The following is a 12446-nucleotide window of genomic DNA, read 5'->3' as shown; positions in this document are numbered from 1 at the left end:
GCAGCCGCCACCCACGTAAAGGCCCCGCCCACCTCCTCCTGTCCCACTGCCTTCCAGCCCCAGCGCCAGGCTTGGCTCCCCGCCCTCTGACACGTCCTTCTCGCACTCACCGGCACCTCCCTGGAAAGTCGGTCCCTCGCAAGTTACCTGCACCCCTCTCCTTATCCGGAGGAACGCACTTTCCTGGCCCCTGCGCCCCGGGGCTGGCCCTCGTTTCCTGAGCTCCACGTGGACTGCACACAGCTGGGCTGAGCTTGTTCTGCCGCCATCAGTCCGCTTTGCCAACACGCTTGCTGAAACTGCTCTGCGACATTTTCATCAGCTGCATAACGTCAGCTAGGAACTGTTTATCAGGCAGAGGCCCCGTGGAAGCAGAGGTCAACCTGGAGCAGAACTGGGCAATGCTGGCCGTTTAGCGTCTCAGAAGAATGCGTCCGTCACCATTTCGTTTGTGTGAAATGAAATCTCGGTCAGGAGGTAACCAGTCTATGCCAGTGCCTATTTCTCCTCCTAGGGCTCGAACTGTTTTATTGTCTTTCTTTTTCGGCCCTCTGTCACGGGCTGGCAAACTGTGGCTCTTGGGCCAGATCTAGCCACGCCCACTCCTGTCTGTCCTGTCCGAGCTGCTCTCCCACGACAGTGACAGTGCAGGGTAGTGACAGAGACCAGCTGGAAACCGGCCCACAGAGATGAAAGTATTTACCGTCTGGCCCTTTACAGAAAAGGTTAGCTGGCTCCTACCTGACAGGTATCACTAAATCCTGCCATTTCTTCCTTCAATTTCTCATTATCGAATTTCTCAATTTAATTATACCCCCTCACTTCCACGGATGGCTCCACCGATCTTCTGACCCCCACTGAATCCTCTCAAACCCACACCCAAGGACTCACGTGCTTTCTGCTGTCACCAAAGCCAGCTTCCTAATTCCTCGTTCCGGGGCCCCCAGGTCAGGCGTGCCCCTCGCTCCCAGGCCCCCTGGGCTGGTGCGCTCCCCGCTGCTCACACGCCCAGGCATTCCTCCCAGCACTGGCTTCCTCTGCCCCGCCCAGACCCCACGCTGCTCCCATCTCCCACCTGGGATCTCCTCCTGGGCCCCGGAGGCTGATCGCCATTCGGCCCCCTGGTCCAATTTGTGCAGCCAAGAACTCACTGACTCCCACCTGGCTTCCTGCTGAGTTACCTGCTCACCTCACAGATTCCATCGGTGACAAAAAACAACTTAGGACCAGAGAGTCTGCTCAGAGGGAGTCCTCTGGGGGACGAGCCTCTATGAGGGGCGGCTTCCAAAATGCCACGCGGTCCCACCTACACTCTCAGCAAAACTCCTCCTGTGGGAGCACACACGGCCCTGAGACTTGCGTGCTTACTTAACACGTATTTAGCTCTTTTCCAGGGATTTCACACTTTTGCCTTGTACCTCCTCCGAGAGTTTAGAAGCCCCCCGGGATACGGGATAATGTCGCAGCGATAGGTAACAAGTAGAGAAACTGAAAAAAGTTAACTGATCGTGAGACAGAAGTAGGCCCTGCTTTAAGAAAACCCAGTGGCGTGCTGACTCTCCATAACTACAGTGAAACCCGGAAGTCTTCACGCGCTGACCAGATACTGTGAGTTCGGGAGGAAGAGGGAAACTCCTCCAGCGGGGGTCAGCGCTCTGGCCTCGGACACCCACATGGATGGTCGGTCTCCACAGACTCAGTGTTTATCGATATTCTGTTCTGGGGCTAACGCACTTTCAAGGAAATAACAAAACCTTGCTATAAAATTCCTAAGAGAGGCCAGGACATTTTCTCCCCAGCTTTGTTCCTCTGCGATCTCCCTGGTCCCCTCTCCTTGTTTCTTCATGAGATGCCAGCATCACCCCTCGGGATTGGACGTACAATCCCAGAGACCAGTGACCGCCGAGCACGGCCACTGCAAAATGACCGTAATTGAACAAGTAAGCTCCAATGATCGTTTCTGCCTCCCTCGAAAGCTAAGGTCATTATTCTCTTAAAAACATCACCCTCATCCTCGTCTTCCACCTCAGCCCTCGTCTTCCACCTCAGCCCGCCAATTACTCCTTCTTGTCTGGGAACCTGCATGTCTAACCGCTTTTGCAAAATGATTACCTAGAAGAAGAGATGAAAAGGAACACACTTCAGACTCATTTTCAGCCCTTACAAGTCAGAAAGAGCCAAAGGATAGTCTTTAAAAAAAAAAGTTTCTTTTTTATGACTCAGTACAATATACGTGGGGGAGATGATACCTCAGACCCCAAGAGGGTCCTGGACGTAAACATTTGAGTCGTGCATCCAGCTTCTAGGTCGAAGGTGGTGGCCTGACCACACTCAACCAGGGGAACGTGACTTGGGCACGGCTGCGGGAGGTAACCCCTAGTGTGCTGGGTGCCATCAAGTTTTTGCTGCCAAATTCCGAAAGCTCTGTCTCTGAAAGGCTGTGAGCACTGTATTCACAGAGAAGGTAGGCGGCAGAAAGGGCTCAGAGAGGTTAGGCGTCTGCAGGCATCAGTTTTCAGGAAGATCTGAAACCCAAAACAGCAGTGTGTACACCCAAATGTGCAAAACTGGAAAGAAGTGATCCTGGGTTGAAAAATCAAAGCCATTGACAGCAGACACACATCCAGGACAGGGGGGTGGTCCTCAAATACATAGTTAGCCTTTTAGCCTCTCTCTGTGGAAAACTCTGGAATGCCCAGAGCAACACCAAAGACGGATGGTGACAGTCAGATTCCCCCGCTAGCCTATTGTCCACCGGCTTTCAGAGTGTTTTCTCACCAGCTGCTTTCACAACTGCCTAAATGACCAACCACTACAACAGACGGCTGTTCTCACTGGAACCACGTCTGTGGCCTAAATCTGCACTGTCCCCCAGGGCAGACCCTTCCCAGGTCCTGAGCCTCGTCAGAGAGGTGACCGGCAAGCATTAACGGTGCCACCCGCCATCTGGAGGGGCTGGTCTTAGGCAGACGGGACACACTGGGGATCTTCAGGCAGTGGTGGGAGGTGAAGGGACAAGCCAGGGACGCGTGTTCACTGATCCCAGCAAGAACACAGGGAGGGCACTCAGAGGATGACAAACAGGAACCGGCATGGCCGTCAGGACGGCGGGCACCCCAGGGACCAGCGGGACTGTTTGTCCCAGCCCTACCCCAGGCCTGGGCGCTCCAGGCGACCATCTGAATCCTGGCGGCCATTCATCTCCAGAGTTGCAATTAAGGCTTTAGTTCAGACTTGTGCCAGGTGCCCTCTGTTCAGCCAGTCCTGTGTTTCCATCTGTAGAGAAATTCCCAGTAGAGCAACTCTTCTGACCTCGCACTCTGCCCACAGCTAAGTCCCTCTGGAGGGCGTCATTTCCTGACTGGTCCTTATTTCTGGATGAGGCAGAGCTAATCTCTGAAAAGACCTCAAACACTGGGAGTTTGCTTTTTCCTCTGCTTCCACCTCAGCTGGAGAATGCCTGCTGTTAGCCACCCCGCAGGTCCCTCAGGTGAGCTGGGGGGGAGGCGAAGAGGTGGGGGGTGGGGAGGAGCTGGGGGAGAGGGAGCTGGGGGGGAGGGGAGGAGCTGGGGGGGGCGGGTGACAACGGCCCTCTTGGATGGGGACGTCAAGTCAGGTAGTCCAACCACCTTAGGAGAAACCAAGCTGGCGCCCTGTTGCCTGCATCGGCTTCGCTGTCTTATTCTTAATCTGCTTTAAGCTCAGGAGGTAGAATAAGGCTCTTCTGGTGGTAACTGACAGCAATTAAACTCGAATTTACAACAGCAAAAGGTTAATTTATTGTAAAAATATTCAGGTGGCTGGTAGAACCCAAGGGGGAGCCTCAGGAAAAACTCCACCCAGGAGATGAAACGTTACCCTGCCCTTCAGTCTGCATTTGCCTCCTTCTTTCTATCTTGTCTGTGTGCTGACTCTCAAGTCCCACGTACGAGACACACGGCCACCAAATGTTCCCGGTTTCACATCCTATAGCTTCAGGCACTGAAAAGGTCTGTACGACTTATTGTCTTAAACCCAAAATTTCTGTGCAAAAATTGTGACTGTTCAGCTGGGGTCGCGGGCCATGCCCGTCTGCTGTCTAGGATGGAGGGGAGCGAAACAATTCCGGCGGCGGGGGTGGGGCTGGTGGGCACAGCAGCCGAGGCAGACCAGACCCTGAGTACCCAGCGGAGCCCCTCGCCTGCCACTCTTGAAGCTACTGGTGAGGCTGCGTGTCCAGAGGGATGGGGAGGAGGGCAGGGCACTGGCAGTCAGGTTCCGAGCCCCCCAGGCACTCTGCCCACTGGCCCTGCACTCACACACCACTGGGGACATCGGGCCAGGGCCTCAAGTACAGGACCAGGCCTGCCGAGCCCAGCCTGGCTTATTTTAATGCAAACAATAATGATGATATTTGATTTTAAAAATGAGAAATCAGAGACAGGGTGAATTTGGAAGGTATGAAGGCAGCAACTGGGGCCATCCTGAGCAAACTGACATGTGTTAGGGCCACCCCATGGATGACGGCTCTGCTAAGAAAACAGGACTAAATAGCTGAAAATCAGGAGAACTTGCTGCCCGCAGGCTCATGCTAATAGCCTCACAGGCGTCACCTTTCTCCCCCTCCTCGTGTGTATACGTACATGTTTTTAACTGAAGTACAGTTGCTGTACTGTATTATACGTTACAGGTGTGCAACACAGTGACTCACAACTTGTAAAGGTTATGCTCCATTTACAGTTACTATAAAACACTGGCCATGTTCCCCATACTGCACAGGACATCCTTGTAGCTTATTTTGTATCTAATAGTTTGTACCTCTTACTCCCCCGTCCAGTGTTGCCCCTCCCCACCTCCCCCCTGGGAACCACGAGCTTGTTCTCTGTGTCGGTGAGTTCACTTCTTTTTGTCACATTCACTAGTCAGGTGTATTTTCTAGATCCCACATATAAGTGAGATCGTACGGAATTTGTCTTTCTCTGTCTGACTTCTTTCATTTAGCGTAATGCCCCCCAAGTCCATCCATGTTGGCGTTACCTTTCTTAATGTCCCCAGAAATGGGGGCAATTTCTTCAGTGGACTACTTCCTTTAGGTTTCTTAACAAGAGCTGGGGTCCTCGAGGCCTTCCCCAAGTCTGCGAGGTTTTCCTGCAGATTCAGACGCTGGGAGCCTGCCTGGCGGCATTCATCTGTCTCATACACACAAGTCGGCTGGGTCTCCCCAACGCCCCAACCCCTTCCTTCCATGAGGGGAGCCCAATTTTCTTGGGTGAACCAACCTTGTGTATGCTAATCACCACACCCCAGCCCCACTCACCCCCCAGGAAGTGCAAGGCCAGACCACTCACCTCTCTTCCTCAGGGACTAGGCTGAAATGTCACAAGCACAGAAAACGCTTCACTTCACGTCATTTTAGTCGCAGCATCATGGAGATGCTGTTCTGGAAAGCAGAGCTACCCTGGTTCCCGCCGCTTCTGAGCCTCGCCGGTTCCATGAACTAATGTGTCCTTTTAATACATTCCAGCTCCCTTTTAAAATTTTCAGCTAGCCAGTAACAGCTCCTACGGCTCATAACAGAAGTGCCCTGCCTCCTCAGAAATGAGCTCCAGGCCTGTCTAGAGTCCGTGCTCTTGACCGCGGTAGCGGGTACCTTCCCGAGTCCCCACCTGGTGCCGGACAGGCCTGCTCTTGGCCAGGCCGCGATGGGAAGAGACTGGAGGGCACTGGCGCAGACCTGTCCTCGGGAGGCCTCCACCTCGAGCGCCGGCTCTGCCCTGCTCTGGGCTGGAGCGGTGGCCTCGACGTCCCCTGGCGTGTCTGGGAAAGACGGTTTACAATGTGCTGCCTCCCTCCTCCAGTTCTGCCTCCGCAAGATCACAGGCGGCTCTCGGCCGCCCTGAGAAAGCGGCATTCCTCTGAAGCCTCCTCCAGCCTCCACGCCGGCCTCTTTCTCAAGCTGCAGGAGGAAATGCAGCCGAACGTGTCCCCGCTCCACACGCTCTCCCAGGCCGGAGGGAACAGCCTCCCGGAGGCGAGGAGGGGGTGTGGGGGCAGCACAGCCGAGTGGCAGAGAACCCGACCACACACCCTATGGCTTCTGGGATGACGGCGGGCGGCACAGCTGTGGACGCGAAGGGTCGTGTGAAATCACACCTTCACGGAACAACACACTGCAAGGGACTCGGGCCCCAGAAGCGCCACCTCAGCTCGGCCAGCTGGCGTTTGCTTCTGCCAGAATCCCCGACGCCCCGGATCATCGTCCACGCAGAGGGAAGGGAGGGCAGAAGGCTGGAAACCAGCACAAATGCACAGGAAATGCAGGCACGGCCACATCCGACGTCCACGCAGGTGGTGCTGCAACCCAAGTCAGACTCGGTTTTCAAAAGTAAAAGAGCAACGTACGGCCTCACCGAGGATATTCTGGCGCACACGGACATAGGTAAGCGGCCTGGATCAGTTTTCTAAATCTGCGAAAGATGACGTCCCCGCACCGGAGGGAACCAAACAGGGAGGAAGATCCCGCAGCTGAGAGTGCAGCAGACACTGGGAACACTGTGAGGAGCCTGGGGCTGCGAGTTTTCCAGATGCTTAGAATTCAAGAGCAGCGATCATCAGCCACCAAACTGTGTACCTCACCCACCTAAGGGCCGCGCAGGTGGAGGGTGAGAGGAAACGCCTGCTCCGAGGTCACGTACCTGACCGGCGGTAGAGCAGCGATGAGAAATCAACCTTCTAATTCCATCCCCCTTTTATTGGCTAATGGAGGTGCTGGGGATGGAACCCAGGACCTCGGGCATGCTGAGCACTGGCTCTACCCCTGAGCTGCACCCGCCCCCCTAATTCCACTCTCAGCCACGCTTCCCTTCCCGCACACCGCCCTCAGTCACACTCCCAGGCACAGCTTGCATCTCCTGAAGTAACGACGTGGCCGCACCTCCCTCGTAAAGCCACTGGGAAGCACTGCCTGGCCTGACCTGCCTCACCTCTTTCTGCTCCTGAGATGCCTGACTCTGAAAAAAGGTGTTTGCTCCAGCCTCCCTGGTTCCCTGGTTTTCACTCTGGTCGGAATCGGGTTAGAGGACAGCCAGTGAAGGGCAGGGTGCAGCTGTGATGTGACCGCCGCGTTCAGACTTCGGCATCCTGGCTCAGTGGTGTTCCTGGTTATCCCAGGTTCACAGAGAAGCCGCTCTCCTCAACGCAGCCATCGTAGCCTTGTCTCGATGCTGCTCCCCTGCTACAGAAAGTCAGGGATTCACCCTGACAAGTGGCTGTGAGCTGGTGCTAGCTGGAGCAGGAGCCGCTTTGAGGAGTTCCAGGCAAGACAAAGCCGACTTTATTTTTTGCGGAAACGGAAAACAAAAAAATTCCATCGATCATAAACCCAGTTCAATCATCAACTCAGACGACACGGATCGGATGACCAGTGTAAGTGGGCCCCTCGGCTGCTGGGGACGCAGAGGTGAACAGAGACCTCCCTCAGGCAATCTGAAACCCAGAGAAGACACACACCTGGCCGCAACGCCCTCAGCCTGATGATGAGCGACGTAAGCTCCGTCACACTTCTCGCTGTCAAGTGGCTAACTTGGCTGATCTGATTTTCACCCTGGCATTTCTGTCCCCTGTGGGCACTCCGGAGCGATGACTGGAAAAATGAAATAGCCAAAAGCCTGATGCTGAGGGCAAGAGGGAGAAAATACAGAGCCTGAACACTACCACCCAATAAACCTGTCTTCGCAGATAATCTAGAACTGACTACACTGCTGTCAGAGGCGGCTGTATTTCCCGTGTAGAACTCTGAAACAGGAAAAAAGAATGTTTACCACTCCTTATCCTTTAAGACGCGTCCCAGATTCCATTCAGGGAAGCTACGAGCAGCTTCAAGTTGCCTAACTCAGCAAGTATCCAAGTCCCAAACACCCCCAGAGGGACCCCTTTCCACCCGGGGTCCCCAGCACAGGCGGCCACAGCAGATGTGTTTGGAAGATTTTTATCCTTCTCAACACTGGCTCGAGAGCTGTGTAATTAGCTACACGATGCCTAAATTATAGCAGTTTGGGGAAAGGAGGGCTGGAAACTGTCTGTTTATTCACAATGAGCAATAATGTAAAACATTTAATTGGCTTCAGATGCACCAGCTCTTGTTACAATGAAAGGTTAATGAATGACTTGTTTGGAGTAGAGGAGACTAAATTAAGGGATTGAACTTTTAAAGCAGACATTTTCTAAAATTCTACTGATAACGAAACCAGGAGAAACAGAATCCCCCACATCTACAGCTCGTGATCAGAACAACATCGAGGAAAACATTTCAAGTATATTTAGGAAACTCTAAGAAGTTCTTTTCCAGTGTTAGTACCTTACTTATCACGGTGATAGTTACAACAGGCATATAACTGAAGGTGAGATGTTTGGTAAAACGTGCTGATTTCTCTTATTAAGCAAAGAGCACAATGTTCCTTTCACTCATTTTTCTAACATTTAATCCACGACAGTCCATCATTTCAGATACTGTTTAGTTTGTCCTTTATCTGGCATTAAAAACTTCATTCTCAGGGAAAAGATCCCCTCCTTAGAGATGCTCAAAACCGGACAGACGTGAAGATGCTGGCTGCCCGCGCCGTCCCGGCATCTCCATGGCCTCCTCGTGCGCACACGTTTCCCTGGGGCTCCAGGAAAAGGTATCACCAGTTCAAACACTTTCAGTTCTCACGTGGATTTGGCCATTTCAAATAGCATTATCATTTTATATTATAATAATCACTCTCTGTTATATGTTATGTAACAATGCTAATGACACTCCATTCTTATTAGCAGGGGTTTGGAGTTTTCAAAAATCTCCACACACGCAATTTCATTTAATCCTTAGTCCCAACCTATAAGGGAGTTATTCTTGGTTGCAAGTTTCCATTGAATCCCATTGACATGGGATTAGGTCTCACTCCATTAGGGGCTGAACTGCATCCTCCCCAATTCATACGCTTAAGTCCCAATGTCCTGACCCCAGGACCTCAGAGTGTGACTGAATTTGGAGGGAGAGTATTCACAGAAGTAATGAAGTAAAATGAGGTCATTGAGGTGGATGTTGAATCAACAGGATGGGTGTCCTCGAAAGAAGGCGAGATCGGGACACAGACGTGCCCAGAGGGATGGCCCTGTGAGGACATAGGGAGAAGGAGGCATCTACCAGCCAAGGAGAGGGGGCTCAAGAGAAAGCAACCCTGTTAACGCCTTGATCTTGGACGTCCAGCCTCCACAGCTGCGAGGAAGTGAACTTCCCGCTGTTTGAGCCTCCTACCCCCTGCCTGCAGGACTTTTGTTACAGCAGCTGCAGCACACTAACACAACCCCACCGCCTGGATGCTGCACACAGATTCCAGCTTGCAGGAGAGCAAACTCGCCAGTTTCTCAAAACTCCTCCTTGTTTCGTGGACAAAATGTTCTGAATGCCAACTATCTCGTGCAGTCCCACTTTTAATAGTCTTAGACCAATTCCCATAAGACCAACAGTAGAGTCATCATCTAAAAACATCTGAGTGACAAATGACCCACCTGGGCCACATCCTCTGCTACCAAGGACCTGGAAAAGCAGGTGGCACATTCCAACAGCGAGCAGCAGAGCGAAATGAACAACCTCTCCAAGAAGGAGAGAAGGAAGACGAGAAACATAGTTTTATGTGCGGTGGCCACAGTGACTGGGAAGGAAGTCAGCAGAGGGACAGCTGGCGCGGGAGGGAAAATCCTGGAGGACAAGCCAGGAATTTGGGGAGGGGGAGGTCACCGATGATTGAGAAAGTGAGTTTTCTCCCACATGGAGACGCGAGGGAAAGGAACTGAATATTCGGCCAAAAAATGTTTTGCTGACATTTAAGAACAAAACCTTCCTTTTTGCAGGAAAGACAGGATCTTGAGAGAAACACAGACATCTCTGTGCTAAATATCATGACGCTAAATTAAACAAACAAATGAAGGGCAGGCTGTCCGTGAAAGAACTAAGTACCCTGGCAGCCTCCCCACGTGTCACAGGAAGCCCGATGGATAAGCCTCCTCATCACGTGCATTTTCAGTCCAGTTGATGGTTCATGAAACAAGAAAACTGTTTCTTTTTCCTCCTTCACTGAATTTTTGAGGCTACTTTGCTGTGCCACATTATCTACTTACAAGTAGACAGGACACCGAAGAGGTGAAATTACTGGTAAAACACAAGGAAAAGACTTTAGAGGTCATCTCTTTCAACTGTTTACCTGAAAATCTACCTACAATTCTTGTGATTTAAAAAAGTTACTAGAGGTGGGGGGTGTAGCTCAGGGGTAGAGCGCGTGCTTAGCGTGCACGAGGTCCCGGGTTCAGTCCCCAGTACCGCCATTAAAAAATAAATAAACAAATAAATTATAAACCTAATCACCTCCCTAAAACAAACAAAAAAGAATTAAATAAAAATATACAAAATCAATAAGATAGCTCAAAAAAAAAAAAAGTAAAAAAACTTTAAAGCTACTATAGGATGACCGAGATGCTGTTGGTCACACATCTGTTGGTGTCATTTCTTCCTGAGCCCCTGGCTCTTCCTCTGGCAGGTCAGTGTCCAGTGGTTTTCCTGCCGAATCACCTCTATGTCCAGCCTACCTCAATACAGACATGTATTGGATAGGTAGACCACATACCTAACTACAGAACTCGCCAATTAAAATTGAAACCTTTAAAAGATTCCCATTTCTTTCATTCATTCATTCATCGAATACCTACTGAGAGCTGACCGTGTGCCAGGCACAGATCTAGGCTCCAAAGGTGCAATGAAAGACGAGTTCCTTGTCTCCACAGAGCTTCAAGTCTAACTGGTATGCAAGGCAACAGTGAGAATTTAAGGAAAAGTGATGTCAAGGTGAAGGGCTGGTTAGCTGCCTAGATGGGGCCTAACCAGGCTGCAACATCTTAACCAGTCTAGTCCTTGCAATCCGTCTAGTCCTGTACTCCGGGCGGCCAGTCAACTGGGACTGACACGTGGGTTGCACTCTGGTTCCTGTTCCTGCTCGGAGCATGGGAATTTAAGTAGAAAGTTCTCCAGGGTTCCAAACAGTTCTGTGTAGGTTTCTGCTCTGGATTACTTCACTTGAGAAGACAACTAATGTGGATCAAGCCAATCCTGAAGCCATGAACTAGTACCTCAGTATTACACGTTTATTTGTGGCTACAACTTAACAGGTGCTCTTCCGACCCAAATAAAAGAGCAAGTTTGAAATAGGCAACCCAAAGGTTTAAGGGTTTATGTTCCATTAGGAACCTTTAGCCTGAATAGCATTCCATTTTCCCTTCCTCCCTCCAGATTCTTCCTTTGCACTTTTTTTCTATTAGACCCCAGAAGCATCGGCAGAACAGAGGCAGGGTTCACATTTCCAATTCACTTTCAATTATAGAAAAGAGTTGGCAAGATATCAAAACCTCATGTCCAATTTCTTCTGGTTCCTCTGGGAACACAAAGGTTTACCAAGAGAGAGAGAAACAGGGGAAAATATAATAAAGTTAGAGAATTATGCCAATGCAGAAAAGGAGGGAAAAGATGAAACACGGGCAGAAAATGGTGGCCAATTTGCATCCTCCAGCTGGCACCCCACCTTGGATCAAACGCTAAAAACGGCACCACAGTGGAAGCTGGCTGCAGCCGTCACGGGGCTTCGTCTCGGTCACACTGTTGACCCTGTGGTTTCCATGGCTGGAAAAAGACTTTATTTTCCGAGAGGGTAGAAAACCAAGGTGATGAGAGGCAGGGAGGGCAAACAACCAAGATCCCCACTCCTGCCAACCTCTGTCCCTGGAACACAAAGGCTCCCAGAGCGAGGCATTTCAGGAAGAGTGTTCCCGAGAGAAGAGCGATTACCCCTGAGATGGGCCAGCATGTCTGTCTGTCTACAAGAGTCAAAAGGAAGGAAGAGATGACCCTGCACTGTGAGGAAGCATGTAGTAGAGTTACTTTCTGTTGCTTTTTCCTCACTAGTCTTCTTTTGACATTTCAGACCAGGAGGACCCTTGAGCACTTAAGCTCTAGGGGGAAGGGGGAGGGGAGAGAGAAGGAAATGATAGAACCTCTCAGTAAAGACGATGTTTGAAATTTCATTCATCAAACACGTGAACTCGGGCCGGTGATACAGCTAGGAGACATGGGGCGAGTAACGAAGGATGGAACACAAAAGGGACAAGAGAGGGGACGCCGGACGCTGGAAGGACAGGCAGTGGGAAGAGGGAGGAGGAAGGGAGTGGGAATCTGACCACGGTTTGCCCACCCACCAGGGGCCACCATCCCCAACACGGGGGATGCGTTTCTACTCTGCTCCTGCTGGTAATGGGAAGACACTGGGGTGAGGACGTGACAAGGGACCAGGATACATGACCGAGACACAGCAGGGGCGTCAACAGTGATGCTCCCCTGGACGCGGAGGAGGCAGGACAGACGGCCCCGGAACATAGCCATTCCC

At 51.5% G+C, this 12446-nt stretch overlaps 1 protein-coding gene across 6 annotated transcripts in view; it reads right to left on the bottom strand.

Annotated features, from left to right (window-relative positions):
• Positions 1–12446, bottom strand: part of FARS2 (phenylalanyl-tRNA synthetase 2, mitochondrial) — a 309951-nt gene that overhangs the window by 166325 nt on the left and 131180 nt on the right. The window lies entirely within an intron of this gene.

The sequence above is a fragment of the Camelus dromedarius genome, chromosome 19 (genome assembly GCF_036321535.1).
Source record: "Camelus dromedarius isolate mCamDro1 chromosome 19, mCamDro1.pat, whole genome shotgun sequence".
Lineage (NCBI taxonomy): Eukaryota > Metazoa > Chordata > Mammalia > Artiodactyla > Camelidae > Camelus > Camelus dromedarius.
Note: the sequence above shows the minus strand (reverse complement) of the source record. Positions and strands in the feature narration are given on the sequence as shown.